We start from the raw sequence: 7,840 nt of genomic DNA on the forward strand, positions 1-7,840 counted from the left end.
CCTCCCTTCTTCCCTTCCTTGCTCCCTCCCTTCCTCCCTCTCTCCCTCCCACCCACCATCCCTCTTTTCCTCTCCCCCTTTTCCCCTTCTCCTCTTTCCTCCCTCTCTCCCTCTCTTCCTTCAGTCGCTCTCATCCTCTCATCCACACAAACATCCAAAATACTAGCCTCACCAGAAAATAAAAATGACAAAATAAAAACTCATCAATACCGTCCTTATCGACCTCTTCTGACCTCGTCTGCCTACGAGACCTCAAGTCAAGTGCCACTCCAGGTCAGCCCTATCGAGGAGTACTTACCCCAGCCGTCTCTTGCACGTTGCACTCTCCCCGTCGAGTAGTCAGGAGGTCCTTTTGAAACCCTCAAGCAGCTAACCCCTCTTAGCATCACTCACGGTCGCGTATGGCTGCATGCTGCAATTGTTTCAAGTGGTCGAGAGCAATCAACTGCAGGGACTCCATCAGCATCCTTCGCGGTGATTTTTGCACGGTGATTTCTGCCCTCCATTAGGGACTCGCCGTATGTTATGGGAAATGAAGGCTTTCTTTCAGCTGGTGTGGTGACAGGCCTCATGTGGTCCTTTTAGCTTTGGGGAGGTGAGGTCTATGGTGTTGAGGTGGGTGGGTGGGTGGGTGCCTGAGTGACTTATTGACTGACTGACTGATTGACTGGCTGGCTGACTGATTGACTGACTTACTGATTAACTGACTGGCTGGTTGACTGATTGACTGACTGACTGGATAGATGTAAGCTTCGTAGGTTGGTGCCGCAAGGAGGGGAGTTGCATTCGGCGAGGTGGTGTAATTGGCGGTCCTGCAAGACGCGCCCCTGATGCTGAAGAGCAGCCATGAAAGGTCATGTCAGATTACACATAATCCGGGCAGATGCGGGTTACAGAAATAGCCCGAGACGAGAGAGGGAAATTATCAAGGGGTCGCTGGACAAAGTGTAGCGGAATCGGGGAGGAAAATTATAACTCTGGCGTGATGTAAGGAAGAGGATTGTACGTTATAATTTCCGCGGGTCAGAAGGATCAGTCAAGGTGGTTGTCATTAGACTAGATGCAAGAGAGGGAAATAGGAAGGTAAAGCTAAATGGGCTAAATGGCCAGAGAGAGAGGGAGGAAGAGAGAGAGAGAGAGGATGAAGGTACGAAGGGAGGGAGATAAAGAGAGAGGGGGAATGATTGAAGGAATGGATGGTTGGAGACAGAGAGAGACAGACAAACACAGACAGAAAGAGAGACAGAGAGATTCAGAGACAGATGGACGACGAGAACCCTGCGTGGGATAAGGAAATGACAAATGAAAAGAAACAGAAAAGATGTATAATTATTCGTAATTTCGTCAGTCGTGATATGCGTGAAGTAGCCTCGGCGGTGCAATTAGACAGATGGAAGTAATTGGAATAAAAGATGGCAAAGGAACAACCCTAATAAAGGTGGAGGAGCAAGTAATGACACTTTTTGAGAAGGCCAGTGGAGAGTTCGAGGTCAGGGAGGGAGAGTCGACTAATTTAGGTGCCATTATCTCGTTGAAGCTGGTCGAACTGAAACAAAACTTATGCAGTGTATATATATATATATATATATATATATATATATATATATATATATATATATATATATATATATATATATATATATATATATATATATATATATATATATATGTATATATATATATATATATGTATATATATACATATATACATATCTATATCTATCTATTTATCTATCTATCTATCTATCTATCTATCTATTTATCTATCTATCTATCTATCTATCTATCTATCTATCTATCTATATATATATATATATATATATATATATATATATATATATATATATATATATATATATATATGTACAGTGCAATACATATTTGTGTGTATGTGTATGTATGTATGTATGTATGTATCCATGTATATATGTATGGAATATATGCATGCATTTATGTAAATATTTATGCATATATGAGCATGTATGTATTCAGCTATTTATTTGTCTATAGGGATGTATAATCCTACATAATGCCCGTCACTAAATTTGGTATATTAAGAATATATACACCATCATGCAAGAAACCTGATTACAGTTACCACAACATACATGTGAGATTACATAAGTTCCATAATTATACTAGTCTTTCACATAAGCACTACTCCCCTTCCTCACCTTATAAAAGAACAGGCTAACAGTGGGGAATCACCTTGCAAAAAAAAAAAACAGACAAACAGATGATACCATAAATCATACGAATTCTTCTTATATCCACATGCAAAATATTATAGTACTTGGAGACGAAGAAGAAGCCAGGAGAGAACGCACAATAACAGGGTGAAAGACGAGGCAATATTTTCTTAAGGATGAAGGGATCGAAGAGAGAGGGGAAGGGAAGGGAATGGGGGGGAGGGGAGGTCGGCAGGGTCGGGTAATGGAAGGTTTAAACGCAGGCTGGGAAAAGAGGGGCAGGGTAAGGTAAGGGTTTACGAGGTATTGGATAGGGTAAGGATAGGGTTAAGAGTAGCAGTCGGGGGTTGGGCAACTCATAGAAGGGGAGAGAGATGAGGGTATGAAGGAGGAATAGGGAGAAGGGGAGTAAATGAGGATTTAGGAAAGGGTGCGAAAACAATGAATAGGTAAATGCCAAGCAATGCAATGGAACTGAGCAGCCGGAGAGACAGGGTAGCAGGGAAAACAGTAAAAACAGAGTAGCAGGGGAGACAGGGTAGACTCAAGGTAGCCGGAGAGACAGGGTAGCAGGGAAGACAGTAAAAACAGGGTAGCAGGGGAGACGGCGAGCAAAGCAGAGAACAAGATTCGTTATCAGGAACCGCGATCTCGCCACTGCTAACCACAGACTAACGAAGAAAAAAATCTACATCATTTTTTCTTCGAAACTGGCTATACAGGCGGTCATTTGCTCGGATTTTGCTGGTCAAACATGCGACAAATTAATGGGATTTTGTTTTACTGTTTTCTAAATTACTTTATTGCGGCTTTCCATTATGAGCTTTTAAAGGGAAAAATAGTAAACGAATAAATGTATTCATTAATTAATTATAATTAATCGTTGAAAAATGAACAATATTAATCATTTAGCGGATTATCTCTCTCTCGATCATTTTGCACAATTTCCTATTTCTGTCTTCACTTATTTACATTCATTCCTTTTTGCACATTCGTTTTTTTATCCTCCTCTTCCATGGTTTCATTTCATTTCGTTCTCTAGACATGCTGATCTTAATTTACCGAACCGAATCCGAATTAATTACTCTTAATGAAAGACATCGGCGGGGGAAGGTGAAGGGGGGGGGGGGGAGAGATAGCAAGACACGTGAAACCCGGTCTGGTATTTGGGAAACCGCTTGATACCTGAGCTTAAGAATTAGATCCTTTTATTCAAGATCTAATCCTCTGATCCGAGAGACACGTCTTCTCCTGTGAGGGTTCGCACGACACCTTATTGTTTATGATAATAATGGCTGTTTGTCTTTTACTACTTGTGATGGATATGTTTGATGTTGTCGGTTGTTGTTTGTGTTTGTTTCTATTTTGTTTGTTTGTTGATTGTTTCATTTTCTGACAGATGTTAACACACACACACACACACACACACACACACACACACACACACACACACACACACACACACACACACACACACACACACACACACCAGTCATTATTCCTGTAGAGGGGACTCCACGTATTAAGAACATTAAAATCATGATCGGTAGTTTTATATCAGCTAACATTCAAATCAAACTTACGCTAAGAGTAATAAACACGTAGTAGAAGAAGTTAAAGTTATCTTATATATTCATCAATTTATCTATTTAATCTATTATTTATTTTATTTTTTTCCTGAATCAGTTCGTGCGTTCTCGTTCTACTTTTTACAACGAGCGAGATAAAAGGATTAGTTATTTATAGGTATGAATGGTATTATAAGCAGCTGTTAGGATTTACTAATATATATTGATAGACAGGGAATTACAACAGGGATCCTTGTTGTTATTCGTCGTAGTAGAAATGTCATGTTTGTTGCAGTCCTGCGAGGCAACACTTAAACCAATTGGCATACAACCACTCTACTATTAGTCTTCACAACAGAGATATAATATCACAAGCTCTGTTTTTTATCATATGTCTATTTCAACAAAATTACATTATAAATTGCCTTACCTATCTTTATTCTTGAGACTTTATAATCATACTCTTCGCAACAAACAAACGATATGACCCTTAACACGGCGTTTCACAAACAAGACATAAACATTGCGCGATCAATAAGTTGCTAAAGAGTCCATGTTTATTTTAGAGTCATCATTTAAACTCAAGGAGCGAGGGAATATTGCCCCCACAAGTAAATCAACGCTGTGATGTTGGTTTTACGAGGCCTCAATGAGATAGTGGTCATCAGTTGAACTAGCGACCACGCCTCGTCGAATTAAACAGTATCTGCCCCTTGGAAATGACTCGTAAAGGTAAAGCTTGTAATAACACTAATACTGCCTGTCGACATTCGGCATTTCGCGTCCCTCGTGATAATGCTCTTTGGGAGGTCAGGTAAAAGAGTCAGCACGTAAATCTGAAAATCACATTTCTATGTAAAACCGATTTCCATAAAACGTGGGCTATAAGGAGTGACGGTCAGATTGCCGGGGTAATGGTCGTCCGCCACGTCACTTAATAGATCTAACTGTTAATGTTATACGCCAGTAACGTGCATTATGCAGAACGGTCGTCCATATATTCAGATTGCTATCACTCCCGCCACAGTTCTGCACTTCACCTCTTTACCTCGACGCTGCTCACCGCAACATTTATACATCATACATCATACACGAATTAGTAGAGATTCTCCATATTACTATATCTCCGTGTAATTATCATGTATTTAGTATGTAATGCTTCTATCGTCACCAGCTCTTTCAAGCGCCATTAGTAAGCACCTTGTTTAACTAGCATGGCTAATGAACACCCCCTCAGCTAGCAGGACAAGCTAATGGGCTAATTAAGAATTAATTCTGATGCCACATCACTTCGTTTATGATAATTTCATATTTCCATTTACATGACACACTTAGACAACAACGCCTTTCACCTCCACTTTTCAATTTGCAACCTCACCCAGATACAATCCCCCCTCCCGCTTCCCCCCCCTCCACCACACTTGAAATCCCACCTCGCCCCACCACACGCCCACCTCGCTAACCCACCCTCACCCACTATCCGCCCTAACCCCACGCCCACCTCGCTAACCCTGCCACCCCACCCTCGCCCACCATCCACCCCAACCCAAACCCACCCTACTAACCCACTCGCCACACCCTCACCCACCATCCACCCCACCCAAACCACCCTCGCCACACCCTCACCCACCATCCACCCCACCCAAACCCACCCTACTAACCCACCCGCCCCACCCTCACCCACCAGCACCACTGCACGAGTCACGCCCAATGTCGTTCCCTCCAGCATGCGGCGTGAACTGTGGAAGATCATGTCAAGAGGTAAGTTGCAGAGTTCGTTGCAAAACACTAGGGTCTCGTTGCAAGTTGCATAATCCCAACGGGAAGTTAAGGTGATTGCGTCGATGCTCAAGCTCCTCCGAGTCGCCTGTCGAGTATGAATTTAATTAGCTAATGCAAAAATACCTTCTTATTTGGAGATTTTGCGATTTTTTGTTGTTGTTGTTGTAAATCGCAAAGAATGGTGTAGATCTGGAAAGTTATGTGCGACATAATAATCTCTTTCTCTCTCTCTTTCTATTTTTTTATCTCGCTCTATCTTTCGTTCTTGCTCTCTCTCACTCCATTTCTCTTTTTCTCTTTGTCTTTCTTTTTGTTTTTTCTTTCTTTCTTTCTTTCCTGCTCTCTCTCTCTCTCTCTCTCTCTCTCTCTCTCTCTCTCTCTCACTCTCTCTCTCTCTCTCTCTCTCTCTCTCTCTCTCTCTCTTCCTCTCCTTCACTCTCTCTCCCTGTCTCCCTCTCTCTCCCTCCCACTCTTCCTCTCCTTTACTCCCTTTCCCTCTCTTTCTCAATATAGATAGATTGCGAGAGAGAGAGAGAGAGAGAGAGAGAAGGGGGGGGGGGAGGAAGAGAGAGAGAGTCAGAAGCAGAGACAGAGACAGACGGACAGACTATAGACAGACTATACAAGGCAACATCATAAGGCGTATCACCCGCTGCACGAGACGGAATGGCCGCGGGTTTGCTGCGTCCGTCGCCTCTGCAACTCTGCAACCTTGCAATCCATTCATGTCCGGCTCGACCTGTTAAAAGGGTTTGATTAATGACCCTTCGAGCTCCCAGCCATCAAGACAGACATTCGCTCCAGGAAACGAACTGATTTTTTTTTCTTCTTTTTTCTTTTGTCTCTCTCTCTCTCTCTCTCTCTCTCTCTCTCTCTCTCTCTCTCTCTCTCTCTCTCTCTCTCTCTCTCTCTCTCTCTCTCTCTCTCTCTCTCTCTCTCTCTCTTTGTGTGTGTGTGTGTGTGTGTGTGTGTGTGTGTGTGTGTGTGTGTGTGTGTGTGTGTGTGTGTGCCGGCAGCTCCGATGCAGTGCCGTAAATGATGAGGCCGGGCGGGGGTTAGATGGAATTTGGCAACATGGCAGAAATGGGTCGAATCGGATTATTATGACGGCACTGTTTTTTTTTTTTTTGTGTGTGTGTGTGTCCATTCTTTTGAAATCCTGCGTGCCTTTCATACATTCTTCAGAGAGATCTTTTTTTCTCTCTCTTTTTTAAGAAACGTTGTTATGGTGAGATATAAGGCTGCATTTCTTACGTAAAAATATCATGCTCCATTTTTTTAAATAAAAAAGGATAGAACAAAGACTTGAAAGGCGCCCCTGATATTTAGTCTGCGAACGAATTCCGAGAGAGACGGGGCGACGGGGCAGAGCTCTCGCAGGACCAAGAGTCGCGGGGAAATTAACAGCTCCCTCCTTACTAAGAATCACGGGGAAGTTAACAGCTCTCGCAGGACCAAGAATCACGGGGAAGTTAACAGCTCCCTCTTTAATAAGAATCACGGGGAAATTAACAGCTCCCTCCTTACTAAAAATCACGGGGAAATTAACAGCTCTCGCAGGACCAAGAATCGCGGGGAAATTAACGGCTCTCGCAGGACCAAGAAATCACAGGGAAATTAACTTGTTGGCGTTACTGAGGAAAGCATTGGAGCGATCCCTGCACCTAATATTATTTTTATTTATTTTTTCCTGTTTTCAACCTTGTGACTGATGCGATCGTTTCCAGTAGTACGAGTGAATAGGTCATTAGCCCGTATCACTTCGATCCTGGTTAGTTTTATCACAAGGAGCTAGAACACACAACCGGGAATAATTGATAGATAGCAGATAAGATACGACCTTCACCAAGCCCCATCCTACCAACTGATATTGACCTTCATTACAACGTCCTCACATCAGTCGGTCACTTCAAGTCGTCCTGTCAAGTCAACTCATCAAAGTGTGTGTCGGAATCCCCGCTGTCTCATAGGTGGTAGGTGCACTGCCTTCCTTACGATTTGTATGTTATTTTCTCCATTGAAAAATCTTGTGACTGTGTGTTGAATGAGGTACGATGGACAACCGCCGATTTTATACGCACGATTATGGTGTGGTTTGCTGAGGATTAGGTGGTTTGTATCTTTATATTGGATATGATTAGAATAGTGATAATGGTAATGGTGATGATGATCATCATAATGACAGTGGTAATGCTGATGATAATGATAATGATAATAGCAGCATCGGTGCATATGTATGTATATAGATAGATCATTGGATACATAGATAGATCAATAGATGGATAGATAGATATGCGTGTG

The sequence above is a fragment of the Penaeus monodon genome, chromosome 17, assembly GCF_015228065.2.
Source record: "Penaeus monodon isolate SGIC_2016 chromosome 17, NSTDA_Pmon_1, whole genome shotgun sequence".
Classification (NCBI taxonomy): Eukaryota; Metazoa; Arthropoda; class Malacostraca; order Decapoda; family Penaeidae; genus Penaeus; species Penaeus monodon.